The sequence below is a fragment of the Choloepus didactylus genome, chromosome 7 (assembly GCF_015220235.1).
Source record: "Choloepus didactylus isolate mChoDid1 chromosome 7, mChoDid1.pri, whole genome shotgun sequence".
Taxonomy (NCBI): domain Eukaryota; kingdom Metazoa; phylum Chordata; class Mammalia; order Pilosa; family Megalonychidae; genus Choloepus; species Choloepus didactylus.
Genome location: NC_051313.1, coordinates 125819724 through 125834821, shown reverse-complemented (window position 1 = coordinate 125834821; position 15098 = coordinate 125819724). Strand labels below are relative to the sequence as shown.

The window sequence follows — 15098 nt, the reverse complement described above, 5'->3', positions numbered from 1 at the left end:
TTTTGTATTTGGGGAAATAAATAAAATGCCTTTGAGTGAACATGAAGACTCCAATTCTCACAGCCTAGTATCAGCAGCTTCCCTGATATGGAACCAACCTCAGTCTCCCAGGGAACAAGACAGCTTTCACCACTATATTGTGCTCTCTGAAGTCACCCTTGTTGCTTCCTGATGATCACTGTTCAAAACAGGCACTTGTGCCCCTTAAAGAAAAACATGCCTCTAAAGCATGAACCATGGTCTTAGCCCACCATCAAAATTTTCCCCAGGTCCTCTTTTACTTCACTATGCAAACAACCAGTCCACAGACTGTCTCAACCTTGCGTCTTATATTCAAAAAAAGTATGGGCCAAGGCTCCCTTCAAAACAGCATATTTAATCCCAGCCCAAACTCAAACATCCAGTTTTTATTCCTATTTGACCTTCCAAGATTATATATGCAATTAGCTTCTAGACACCTGCAATTTCCCTAACTCTCCCTGTGTGGATGTTATTTTATTCACATGTTTAAAGCCAGTATCCCATCACTATAAACTAAACTCTCCAAGAGCAGGGCCAGTGCCTGCTGTCTTGTTGAATTCTGTGTCCATTGCACTCGACATGGAACAAAATGTCTCCTTCCTAATTCCAAGTCCATAAACAGTTTCAGTGTTGGGATTGAACAGCTTTAGTGTTATGGATTGAATTGTGTCCTCCAAAAAGACATATTGAAGTTCTAACTGGTGTCCTTACAAGAAGGGGAGAGGAGACCCAGACACAGGGGAGAACATCTTGGAAAACTGAGGCAGAGTTTGAAGTCTAAGGATTGCCAGTAAACCACCAGAGTACAAGAAGAGGCAAGTAAGGTTTCTCCCCTTCAGCTTCAGACTTCTGGCATTCCAAACTGCGAGACAATAAATATCTATTGTTTTAAGCCATTCAGTTTGTTATTAAAGCCCTTGCAAAATAAGATACTTAGGCTGTACAGAGGAATACCAACTACTACTGGACTGAGAATGTAGCTCATTAGTTAAAAGAAAAGTGAATTGGCATTGGTGCACTTGGCAAGCTAGAGTTCTGAATTTATTTTGTCTCTCAAAACATCCCTGCATTTGAAGTCTATTTTATCTGAGATTAATATTGCTACACCTGCTTTCTTTTGGCTGTAGCTTGCATGAAATATTTTTTTCCATCCTTTCACTTTCAGTTTCTTTGTGTCCCTGTGTCTAAGATGAGTCTCTTGTATGCAACATATTGATGGTTCATTTTTTTTGATCCATTCTGCGAATCTATATGTTTTAATTGGGGAGTTTAATCCATTTACATTCAACGTTATAACCGTGAAGGCATTTCTTGAATCAGCCATCTTATCCTTTGGTTTATGTTTGTCATATTTTTCCCCTCTGTCTATTAATATCCTTTATTGTACCCATACTGAATCTCTTTAGTACTGAACCTTTCTCCAAGTCTCTCTGTCCTTTCTTTGTTTCTCTGTCTGTAGGGCTCTCTTTAGTATCTCCAGTAGGGCAGGTCTCTTGTTAGCAAATTCCCTCAGCATTTGTTTGTCTGTGAAAAATTTAAGCTCTCCCTCAAATTTGAAGGAGAGCTTTGCTGGATAAAGTATTCTTGGCTGGAAATTTTTTTCACTCAGAATTTTAAATATATTGTGCCACTGCCTTCTTGTCTCCATGGTGGCTGCTGAGTAGTCACTACTTAGTCTTATGCTGTTTCCTTTGTATGTGGTGAATTGCTTTTCTCTTGCTGCTTTCAGAACTTGCTCTTTCTCTTCTGTGTTTGATAGTGTGATCAGTATATGTCTCGGAGTGGGTTTATTTGGATTTATTCTATTTGGAGTTCGCTGAGCATTTATGATTTGTGTATTTATGTTGTTTAGAAGATTTGGGAAGTTTTCCCCAACAATTTCTTTGAATACTCTTCCTAGACCTTTACCCTTTTCTTCCCCTTCTGGGACACCAATGAGTCTTATATTTGGATGTTTCATATTATCTATCATACCCCTGAGGTCCGTTTCGATTTTTTCAATTTTTTTCCCCATTCTTTCTTTTATGCTTTCATTTTCCATTCTGTCATCTTCCAGGTCACTGATTCGTTGTTCAACTTCCTCTAGTCTTGTACTATGAGTGTCCAGAATCTTTTTAATTTGGTCAACAGTTTCTTTAATTTCCATAAGATCATCCATTTTTTTATTTAGTCTTGCAATGTCTTCTTTATGCTCTTCTAGGGTCTTCTTGATTTCCTTTATCTCCCGTACTATGGTCTCATTGTTCACCTTTAGTTCTTTGAGTAGCTGCTCTAGGTGCTGTGTCTCTTCTGGTCTTTTGATTTGGGTGCTTGGGCTTGGGTTATCCATATCGTCTGGTTTTTTCATATGCTTTATAATCTTCTGTTGTTTTTGGCCTCATGGCATTTGCTGACCTTGATAGGGTTCTTTTAGGATTTGTAGGCCAATTGAAGTCCTTATCTCTAATTTATCAGATCTACAGCTTCGTGGAGTACACTTTCTCTAACTAACCAGCAGGTGGCGTCCACGAGCCACCTGTTCGCCACAAGCCAGTTCTCCCCTGCTTAGCCTTTTTGGTGAGTGGGGGAGTGAGTCTTGTGGGGTCCAATTGGTGTACCAAGCTTGCGTGTGTATTTGGTGTTGCCTGCCCTGTATATGGGGTGTGTTTCTGGGCAGTCAGGGAGGGGGGGGGGTGGCTCTAACAATCAAATCTCCCTGGTGATCCTAGAGTTTTAAAGCTGCTGCAATAGTCTAATCCTTCAGTTCAGTCCTGCCACAGTTTGTCTCTGCCACTGACCCACAAGTCCTTGGTATTGGCGTATGGCTCCTGAGACTTGCAAGTGGGCCCCTCTTCCAGGCCGTGCACCCCGGGTCCTCTGTTGAGGGATGACTGTGCTATGTCACAGGTGAGTGCCGTCCCCCCAGGGCAGTTCTGGGCTGCTGGGCTGTGTAGGGAGGCTCCCAGTCTGCTCAAATGATGGCTGAATGGGGCTTTGTTAATTCACACTGCTCTACCTTCCCAACTCTGGGACAATCAGCTGAGGTTGCAGGGAAGGCTAATGTCCACACCCAGTTTTGTGGTGTGTGCCTGTTATTTGAAGCACTTCCGTCACACTGGGTTGTCTGGGGCAGTTCTGGGCTATGGGGCTGGCGATGGGCAGGGGTGTTTCCTGTCCACCAGGATGATGGCTATGAGCGGACACCCCCCTTTTCTTGGGAAGTTGTGGTGTTTAGTGAATTTTCTCAGCCACTGGATTATTGCATTTTGTCTCAGAGCTCTCCTAGTTCTGCTCTTGACTTGACCTGCCCAAATAGCAAGTCTTTGAAGCTTTCTGTATTGTTTTAGAAAAAGAAAAAAGGATTAAAAAAAAACAAAACAAAAAAAACAAAACAAAACAAAACAAAAAAACGGGCCCTCCTCAGAGATCTAATGGGTTATTGAAATGCTAAGAGACAAAGCAACCAGGGCCATTAAGGAAAGGTCCACAGGGCAGAGAGATCAGCTTTTCTTCGGGATTTGCATATGCGCCTCAGGGCCCTTCCCCTTTCTATGTTCACCAGAACTCCAAAAATCCTCCGCTTTTATTTTGGAGTTTTTCGTGTTGTTTTTTTTCTATGCCTGTCTCCTCTCTGCTGGGCTGGCTGCTCTCAGATTCTCTGGTGTCTGGTCTCAGTCTATCTATGGCTGGAGTTTGAATCAGTAGAATGAGTTTCCGATAAGGGCTGCCACTGCAGTTCTCCCTTCTCCTTCCCGGAGCTGACAGCCCCTCCTCCCCCGGGACCGAGGCTGGCAGGGAGGGGCGCGGGTCCCCTGGCCGCAAAAACTTACAGATTTCGCTGATCTCAGCAGTTCCACGTTTTCATGAGTGTTGTATGAAGTATGCCCAAACGCAGATTGCTCTGTGGTGTCCAGTCCTCGCAGTTCCTGGCTTTCTACCTACTTTCCTGGAGGAGTAATTAAAACATACAGCTCACCAGTCTGCCATCTTGCCCCGCCTCCTCTGAATTTATTTTGAAGAAATAATTTCATTTGGCCACATTTTTGTTCTGTACTTCTATAAGCAATAGTTTCAACCTAATTGAAACAATAGTACAGAGTTTCCATATATCTTACACCCAGTTTCTACTCTTATTAAAATCTTACATTAGTATGGTACATCTGTTACAAGTAATGAACAAATATTGTTACTTAATTATTGACTAAAGTCCACACTTTTATTCAGATTTCCTTAGTATTTATCCAATGTCTTTTTTCTGTTCCAGGATCCCATTCAGAATGCCAAATTACATTTAATTATAATGTCTTCTTAGTCTCCAATTGACATTGACAATTTCACAGACTCCCCCAGTTTTTTATGATCTTGACAGTTATTAGGAGTAGTGATCAGGTGTTCTGTAGAATGGCCCTCAATTGGGAATTTTTCTGATATTTTTCTAGAGGTTATCCTGAGGTTACAGGTCTTGAGGAGGAAGATCTCAGAGGCAAAGTACCATTTTCATCCCATTATATCAAGGGTACATACTATCAACATGGTTTATCTCTGCTGATGTTGACCTTGATCACCAGGCTAAGGAAGTGTTCGTCGGCTTTCTTCACTGTTTACTCTTTTTTCTCCTTTCCGAACTGTATTTCTCGGAAAAAAGGCACTGCTTGCAGCCCACAACTGAGAATTGGATATTATATGGTTTGGAATTATTCTACAGGAGGTTTCCTGGAAGACTGAGGTTGGTTCCACATTAAGGAAGCTGCTGGTACCAGGCTGTAGGAATTGGTTTGAAGTCTTTCAGTTCAATCATAGGCATTTTATTTATTTCTCAAATATCTCTTCTCCCCCACTTATTTAATAATGTATATCACCATGGAATTATAGATATTAAATTTATCCTTTGGCTTATAATCCTGTACTATTTTATTTATTGTTTCTCAAATTGTTCCAGTTTTGGCCATTGCAAGCAAATATTTTTGCATATTTTTTGCAGGGAGCCCAGAACCTCGTATAATGAGAAATGCTCATTATAAATTTGTTGCATGAGACGGAAGTTTTTAAGAAGCTTGCAATGAACTACCGTTATGTTGAAAGTGCTCATGATTCTTGTGTTCGTTTCCTAGGCTTCTAGAAATCGCCTTTATTTATCCCACTTCCTCGTTAGCGCGTGGATCAGGGGCCCTACCCGTTTGCGAGGAAAATGAAAATGTTCTCTCTGCCAATCCAGCGGCCGCATCGCTCATGTCGCAGAGCAGGGGCCAGTTTTAACTGGGCAGTGACGGTGCCGCCTCGTTCGAGCCAGACAGATTTCCTTCCATGTGTCTTTAAGCAATAAAAATCGTCCTGGCAGACGTCCTGGGGACTTGGGACGTCCCCGGCTCTTCGGTTTGACATTTGGGATTGCACTTGTCTCCTGTTTCCCTCCCGGTGCTGGGGCGGCCATGAACAGGATATAAGCTATGTCTCGTTCTTGACACTAAGAAGTCTTTACTGTTGAGAGGTTTGGGAGAGGTTCACAGTTGCTGCACAAAAAAGACACCAACTAAAAGTTTGCTCGGTGAAAACCAAGTTACAAAACCCGTCTTGAAAACATTCGCGCTTTTTATCCTGATTTTCGCTTCGGTCACCACAAGGTGGAGCCTTCCCTGGAAGCAGAAGGCATTTCTTGACGAAGCGCTTTTTCTCCTGGGCAACGCCACAAAACACCGGGACTGGTTGGCACGCCGCATCGAATGAAGTCATCCACAATTTTTATGTCATGAATTTAAACTTCCGAAAGTGTCTACAGCGTTTGGCGTGGAGAACGCGGGGATCAGCCCTCGGAATGCAGCGAGCCCCGCCGCTCCCCCAGCAACACCCGGGTCAGTGCAGCTTGGTGGATGCCTTGTGGGAGCAGCCTGGCCCCTGTGGGGGCAGCCTGGCTGAGGGCGGTGGAGAGGAGACTGCGGCCCGGCAAGCTGCAGAAGGCACAAAGGCACTAAGAGGCGGGGAAGACATGGTCCAACCTTATTTATCCCTAGAAACCGATCTGGTTTTGGATTTTAAACTCAGTGGTGTGTGCAAGAGAAAAGGGACACGTGCAGTGTCGGCAGGTAGTGAAAACTAGGATAGAAAGAATTTAGACTTTCATGAAACTACTTGGTTTCAAAAACGGCGTTCTATCCCATCAGGAAGGAGTGTTAAGAAACTGAGTGCGCGCGGGGTTCCATGGTGTAATGGTTAGCACTCTGGACTCTGAATCCAGCGATCCGAGTTCAAATCTCGGTGGAACCTGGTTCTCTCTCTCTCTTTTCTTTTTTTTTTTTTTTAATTTGCTTTTAAGGTTTCCCTTCTAAGTTTGGTTGGCAGAGAATTCACATGAACCCAGAGTATGATCTACAGGTGGGGTGTTGACATGGGTGGGGCCCCATTGACGCCTTGCGGTATGTTCAGAACAGGAGACCATTCCTCCCTCTCCCCTCCTCCCTTGTTCCCTGGCTTAACAGATATCTTATGACATCCAGAATAATTCTGAGTTGTTGAACTTTTCCTTTGATTTATTACTTTATAAAATGTAGTGCGTTTCCTTCATATAGGAATGAGAAGACCCAACAGAACTGGGGGAGGAAAAAATTCTCGTGGGAAAAAGTTCTCATGGATGTGATACCTTTTCGTCCAGAGAGAATAAAGCTTTTTAATGGTCATTAGGTGTAATGACCATAATTTATGTTTTCATTTTTCACTGAGAAATGAAGGTTTGTGAAGATCTGCTATTTGTACTTTAAACAAAGAATGGCTTAAATTCTTACAGATATTTGAACACTACTGGACTAGGTCCCCACATGAAAACAGAAGCGCTAGCGACAGAACAAGTCAAAATCCAGAATCATCTTCTAAGGGCTTTCAGGGTGTTTTTTTGGTCATTTCTATGACACTAATCCACCATATAGAAGTGCTGTCTATGCTGAATATGTCCCCAGAAATCATACAGGATTAAAATTATATCCTGGAATGTCTCTGATTATTTTGTCTTCATAAAATTGTCTCCTATTGCAAGTTATGCATTTTCTGGTACATCTCTGGATTTGTCACAACTTAAGACAAGACAAAGAAGTAATTGGGGTCTGCAAGTAGTTCCAGAGTGGTTTTCTTAGTTTTATCTCTTCTACATATATATTCTAAAATATGTATGGTTTAATTTCAGATACAGAGTATCAGGAAATATATCATCTTATGGGTCTTACTTCACTTAATATTACATTACTAAAATTAATCTTTACTTTTGTTGCATGTAGCTGCTCATTCATTCATTCATTCATGTTTGCTGTTGTATAGTACTCTACGCTGTGACTATACCGCAGTTTATTCATCAACACTTTTGTTAATGTGAAACTCACAGAGTCATAGATAATGTGAAGTTGAATTTGAATTATGTCAGCTCTGGGGCCATAAGAAATTAGAAATTGTTTTAGGGCAGAGGAAATCCCTTGTTCGGTAACCACACATTTAGCTGAGAATTCTTAACTCTGAGCTTGTCATTTTCCCCTCCCAAATGCTTCAGCTTGGTAATAATAATCAGCCTTTTATACTATACTACACAATCTTTCTAATTCTTCATGCATTTCCTGGTAGCTGCCAGCAGAATTGTGTCCCCCGGCCTCTAAAAGCTTAAAATCTCCATGCTAAACTCTTTCACCCTTATCAGGGAGCAATTCTGCATAAACCTTATTCCAAGTGTTTAGTTCTTCTGAAAGGGGAAATCTTGCCTTGGTAGTATATCTGATTGGCAAAGTCTAGGGTACATGCGTGCATCCTAGCTGCACAGAAGCCTAGGAAATTTTGTTTTGATTGTTTCCTTGAGGACATACAATTCATTGTTAGGGAACTGCCTCTAAAACCTGAAGCCTTAAGGATATGAGACCAGTATGTTCATCAATTTTATTATTATCTACAATTCCTTCTTTTCATAACTTCACAAACTTTTCTTCTGCTGCTGTTTTTCTCTTACACTATGATTAAGCAGGAGAATCTATTTTGAAAGAAAGTCATCAAACACAGCAAACAAAAGAATTAGATCCTTAAGAATTTAACTGTGAAAAAGATCAATTTAAAAAGAACTAATATAAAAATAATAAAAAAATAAAAAGAACTAAGAACCATAAATGAAAAATATATTCATTGATATTAAAAGCTCAAACATATAGTTTGGACAGTAATATAACAAAGGTGATGAATAAATTAGTGAACAAGAAATTGGAGCTATGAATTAATGGGTTACAAAAAGCTAAAAAGAACAGGGAAATTCAGAGACACATGAGGACATCTAATCAAGCAATATTATTAGTCATGATTAATTTTTGAGATGTAGAAACAAAATGGAACTAAAATGATGAGCCATACCAATAAAAAAGTGTGATGTGATCAATTTATACTAAGGACATTATTACGATTAAAAATAAAGTTCACTAAATTCACAATTTATGCAAATGCTGAATGAATGACTATTATAAGAGTATTTACTTGAAGTCACTGCCAAAACCACACAGCGTTCTTTTGCAATGGAAAAATACACTGCAAGGATATAAAAACAATTATGAAATTTTATTGAAAAATTATTATTAGCATTGTATCATTAAAATTTTAGTAGTTGTGCCAGTTCGGATGTATTATGTCCCCAAAATGCCATGTTCTTTAAAGTAATCCTGTTGGGGCAGACATATTAGTATTGATTAGGTTGGAATCTTGGGATTAGGTTGTTTCCATGGAGATGTGACCCACACAATTGTGAGTAATACCTTTGATAAGATTGTTTCCGTGGAGGTGTGGCCCCACCCATTCAGTACGGGTCTTAATTAGTTTACTGGAGCCCTATAAGAGCTCAGAGCAGCTGCAGCTTAGAGAGACACTTTGAAGACAGCCATTGAAAGCTGACGCTGACATTTTGGAGAATGCCATTTTGAAACACAACCTGGGAGCAAGCTGACGCCAGCCATGTGCCTTCCCAGGTAACAGAGGTTTTCTGGATGCCAATGGCCTTTCTCCAGTGAAGGTACCCTATTGCTGATGCCTTACCTTGGACACTTTACGACCTTAAGGCTGTAACTTTGTAACCAAATAAACCCCTTTATAAAAGCCAATCCATTTCTGGTGTTTTACAAAACGGCAGCATTAGCAAACTGGAACAGTAGTCAAAATTTAAAATATTGTTATTACGCATCATTGTCATTTACTAGATTATACTTCAGTCTCTCTTCTGCACAGTTGAGCCAATAACAAGACACCCACTTTAAACATAGATGGCTCCATGGGAGAATTTGTTGCCTTGTTCAGTTGGATTGTTCCAGAATTCAGTTCCTTGCAGTTATATGACTGAGGTTCTCATTTTCTTGCTGGCTGTACACTTAAAGCTGTTCCCAGAATGTACAGGCTGCCATGTTTCTTTGTTCATGGCCCATGACTCCATCTTCAATGCAGTGGTGAGTCAAGTCCTTCTCATATTCCATCCTTGTGACCTACTCTTCGGCCCCTGTTCCCCACTTTTAAGCCCTATGTGATTAGATTGGGCCTACCAAGATAATACAGGATAATCTTTCCACATCTGCAGAGTACCTTTTGTCATGTAAGGTAACACATTCACAAGTTTGGGAGATTAGGATGTGGGCGTCTTTGGGATGTCATTATTCCGGCAACCACAACATCTATTGATTGCCTTTGTCCCTTCAGTATGAGATTCTCTTGGTTCTTAGCATGAAGAGTTATTTTCAAATGACACCTGGACATTTGGGTATTCTATTATGAATCTTTGGATCTTATTTAAACCTTCTGTTTTATCTGGCTTCTTCTGCCACTGCTCCAGCAGGAGAAAAGGGGACACCCCCCTGGTTACTTCTAGATGGGGGTGGAATTCCAAGTTCCCCAGTGGATCTGTGTTGCTGAGTAATGAGGTGGGGGCTCCTCATTACTTCTGGGCAGGAGTAAGAGTCCTGGCTCCCCACCAGGCCTCCACTAATACTTCCCTGGTTGGGAGGAGTAAGACTGCCTTGTTCTTGCTCTGCTGATTACCTCCACTGGCAGAAGTGGGGATGAGGTGGGGGGGGATGGTCAGGGTTGAGGGTAGCCTTGTAACTGCTTGGGGGGGTGATGAAAGTCTTGTCCGTCACTAGGCCTCTTCTGATGCCACCAAAGTGGGGAGGGTTGCAGCCACATAATTACTGCTGAGTGGGGGTGATAATGCAGGCTCCCCAAGTGGTCTCCACTGACAGGTTTGGGGGAGGTTCTCCGTACAACACAGAGCAATGAAAGTCCTAGCTCCCTAATTGGCTTTCTGTGATACCTGGTAGCATGCCCTGTGCCTTTAAATCCCTTCCTCAACCATTGACAACAGAAACTCAGGTATTTCAACTTCTCTCAGCATGGGTCAACATTTCACAAGGCTTTTAAGAGCCAATTTTATCAGAATGTTTCTCCCATTCCTGAAACCATTCTCAGGGTGTTGAAGTCTGGTCCTGAAAAAGTGCCCCCAAGTCAATGAACTCTTGTTTGTTACATCTTATATTTTTGCTCCCTTGATCAAGCACCCTCAAAATTCAAACCCATGGGCTTGGCTCCTGTTCATACATGCTAGCTAATTTCAAGTCTTTTGGGATATAATTTCTCTCCTCCCTTACTAGGCCCAGTTTATCTCCAGCCTGATTATGCTGTGATTTATCTCTAATTATTGGCCTGACTGGAGAAAAACTAGGAATGGCTCTAGAGTGGTCACTTGCTGCCTTGCAGAGAAGAAGCCTCTGCAGTGTCTTCCTGTATTGAAGACGTGCTAGGTCTTCCATGTTAGGTGTGGGCCACTCTACAGTTTCTGAGGATTTAGGATAGTCTTCAGAGCCACAATCTTCAAGGACATTCACCCAGATGTCCCATCCCATATTTCAAGATTCCAGTCTTTTCCACCTAGGGCTCTGAAAGAAGTATAACAGACCTGCCTCACCTAAGCATCCAATTGTCTTTTAAGCTCCATGACCCTAACTATATGGATCTTAGTCTGCTGTTCAGCTTTGTCAGCTCTCCTACCACAAGAAAGGAGAGCCTCTTTGCCAGCTACCATGGAGATTCTCTGGCTCTCATACTTAGTTTTTAAATATTTTCTTAATGCCCTTCAGTTTATCATTATCTCTCTGTGGGTCACTGAGTCAATTTAATTATAACCAGCCAATCCTTGTTATTGTATATATAATACCCACATACAAATACATGAGTCATCATACAGAGACATTTTACCAAGTATTCTCTACCACAGAGATTTTTAAAAACATCTATCTCAAGAACTCATCTAACAGAATTTTTTTTGCAACTCTTGTGCCAGAGACTCTCTTAGTCCCTGTACCACTTGAGATGGGGTCCTCCTTGTCAGCTTGGTAGTGAGTGATATCTCACCAAATCATACCTTTCCACTTACTTTCACAGACCTCTTCTGCTACCAACCATGGCAGTTTGGGATCTCTGGAAAGCAGATACTATGATGGCATTTGAATTCAAGTAATTTGTTGTCAGTAATGCCAGTAACAATCAAAGAGGAGAGGGAGATACATGCAGGGAAAGCTTTCGACTATGACATTGTTCTGAAATTTGTGAAAAGAGAGAATGAAGGAAGGAAAACTTAGTAGGAAGAGCCTCAGATTGTGGTGCAGTTCTGAGAAAGTCTAGCCAGGCCAATGGGAAGCTATGGTATAAAGCTACCCATAGATGAGATCTGGATCAAACAGAAATGACCAGGCTTTAGTGTATGCCCACTGTGCTCAGTGGAAAGCAAGTAGCCCCAGTTTGAACACAGTGGATGATAGCAAAAGTGCTGCAACTGGAGGCTGTTAGCTGACAGCATTTCTTGCAACTGAAAACAATTTCTTGAAAGGAGATAAGAGAAACACACCTCGATGACTGCCACAGAGATTTTTAAAAACACATTTTTAATGAGAATTCAATATGGGTAAAGAATATTGAAGCAAAGTGATTATCCAACTTTACCTAATAGACAATTATAAAACACTACATCAAACTGAAAAATACATATTATTTTAAATACCCTCTGATAAGCAAAATGCAAGTTTCAAAAATTTTAGAGGATTGAAATGACATGGAATATATTCTGTGAACACAGTGTAATTGAAATAAAATCAATACCAGAAACAAATAGAAAATGTCCAAATGTTCCTAAACAAAGGAATACTCTTCTAAAGAATTCATAGCTCAAAGAAGAAATCACATTCAGTTAAAATCACTGGTAATCAAAACAAGATATATCTTAACTTGTGTAATGTAGTCTAAACTGTGCCTAAAGTCTAATTTATAGCTCCAAATGCTTACTTTAGAAAGATGAAATTTTAGTATCTGACTGTCTAAGCTTTTTCTCAAGAATGTAGGGGAAAAGTACCAAATTAAAATAAAATATCAGAAGGAAAGTTTATTGGAATCACTAAAAATGAAGAAAATGTAAATAGAGAAAATCAACAAAGCCAAAAGTGGACTTTGAGTAAGGATTAACAAAATTATTATCCTCTGTTATAGGACTGATCAATGAAAGGGAGAGAAAACAAAAAAATATTATATCAGGAATAAATATAGGAAAATATTGCACATTAATTAAATGGACATCAGGAATATATTCAGGATATTATGAATAGTATTTTGTAAACAAATTTGACAATTTGGACTGATTACTTTAAAACATGACTTACAAAACTGAGAGAAGAAATGAAAACTCTGAGTAGTCCTATATGTATTAAAGAAATTGGATACATAATTAAAAGTGTTTTGTTAAACACATGGAATATTGGCTTCACAGGATAATTACTTAAAACATTGTGGTGAAAATAATTCCAGTCTCACACACTTTTTTTTTCCTCCAGAAAACTGATTTATAAATGCACGACCCCTCCTCAGTACCACTCATCTCAAATCACCCGTGCATTTTATTCCCCTGGACTTCATTTCTTCATCTGGCACACTGGTAAGTGAACAGTATCATGTGTCAAGCACTATCATAAGCAAGATATCATTACAATTTTATAACTTTAGTGTCAAAACTTTATTATCTCCCATTTTAGGGATGAAAAAATGAAGGCCCAGGTATCTGATATATTTTACCTGCTACTGTGCTGCACTTCATCTATTTGACATTTTGCAGAAATACTTTGTTGTTAGTTGTAAGAGAGAAATAAGTCTATCTTGTTCAGGACACAGTTAATTTTGTATTGTTTCTTGCAGTTGAACTTAATCCAACATATACAGACATGTTAATAGCTATTTACATGGAAGGTTTCAAGCCTGAAGTTATAAATCTAAATAAATGTCTATCACTGTTCATATGTTTGTATTTTCCTGGCTGCATACCTTTTAGGAGTAGTCAACTACTGCCAAAGAATGGTACAACAGCTCTTGTAATTTTCTTAAAAAAGGGAATGTAGTCAAATTAATTACAGTTTTCTGCCCTGTCCAGATTGGTTCAGGAAGTTTCATTAAACATTTACCCTAAAGGGCTTGTATTTTTATTTGTATACATTTTTGTTATAAAATATTTGTGGGGTAAGGATAGATAGAGTCAATCTATTGGCTCCCAGACAAATTACTTGGCAATATTTCTGGATTCATAATAAGGCAGGGCTTCCCTGAAGAAGACTTGAAGAGAAAATTCTTCGCCAGAATGCACATTTGTCCCTAAAGTAAGGAAGCATAGGATTAAGTCAGAGTTATCTAAAGTATTGAAGAGCAAAAAAGATCTTATCTTTTGTTTCTTTTCCCTGAAAAATTACCACTAATTCTTTGTGGTGCTCAACTTTATTTTAGAATTCTTGCCTGGTGCACCTGTGGAGAGAGTGCATAAGAAAAAAAATAGCAAAAGTAAGAGCTAAAAGCCAGATTGAAATAGTAATTTGCATTTGATATTAATACTTAATATATGTTTTCATTTCCTAGGCTGCTCAAAGCAAAATACCATGAAATGCTTTGGCTTAAACAGTGGGAGTTTATTATTTTTGCTTAGAGTCCCAGAAAATGTCCAAATCAAGGCATCATCAGGTGATGCTTTCTCACTGCAGATGGGCTGTCAGTAGTCCTTTGTTCCTCTGCCACATGGCAAGGCACATGGCACTGTCTGCTAGTCTCTCCTTCTCTTCCAGATTTTGTTGCCTTCAGTTTCTTGCTTCCCTGGCTTTCTCTCTTTGATTTGCTTCCATTTATAAAGTACTCCAACAATAGAATTAAGACCCATCCTGAATGAGGTGGGTCACACCTTAACTGAAAGTCTTACTTACAATGGGTTCACACCCACAGGAATGGATTAACTTTGAGAACATGCTTTTCTGGGGTACATACAGCTCCACACCACAATAGTTTTCCAAATTCCTTAAAAATGAAAATGTCAAATTTTGGAGGAAAATAAATTCAGTTGTAACATACTTTGAAATAGACAAATCAATCAAGATTATGTTCAACTCCAGCATTTCTGTTAAACCATTTCCTTCTTAGATCTTACCTCTTTCCAAGTTTAACTTCTGAATTTCTAAATTTGTCATTTGAGTCACTAGCCACCTTTCACTATTATCATTTTGTTAGTCTTAGAGTAGAGAACTTCACACCGAAGTCAACCATTTAGGTAAAAGTTGGCTAAACCATTGTGCCCTGGATGTGTGGATTTTATCTCATCCTTATTGTTTTTTTTCTCTTAAAAAATCAACATTCTGATGCATAAGGAGTTGGCAGTTCTTTCTGGAGGCCTTCAGGAAAATACAATGCTCACCAGTTTAATAATCTCTAGGACTGCATGAGGAAAAAGCTAGAATTCACAATTAACCATCCTCCCCATCTCATTTTGATAGGGCATACGGAAATGTTGGTGAAGGTACCAGTGACTAAAGCCTTTCAGCTATCAAAGGAGGCATTTAAAAAAACTTTCCATGAGGAAAAAGCACTGGATGTGAACTAAGAAGAACCAGGGGCATGCTAATTCTAGTATTCAGTAATTGTGGGTACTTGGGTATTTCTCTTAGCCCCTTATTTTCCTCATTTAAAAAATGAGGATGGCAGCAAATCACAGAGCTGACAGCAGTAAGAAATGAAGCTGTAAATGTGAAGACATTTTG

General features: G+C 39.8%; 1 non-coding gene across 1 annotated transcript; it reads left to right on the top strand.

Annotated features, from left to right (window-relative positions):
- The first annotated feature begins 6189 nt into the window (after positions 1-6189).
- On the top strand, positions 6190-6261 carry TRNAQ-CUG. Its single transcript has one exon. It is a non-coding gene; the product is annotated as a tRNA-Gln (tRNA).
- Positions 6262-15098: the final 8837 nt, after the last annotated feature.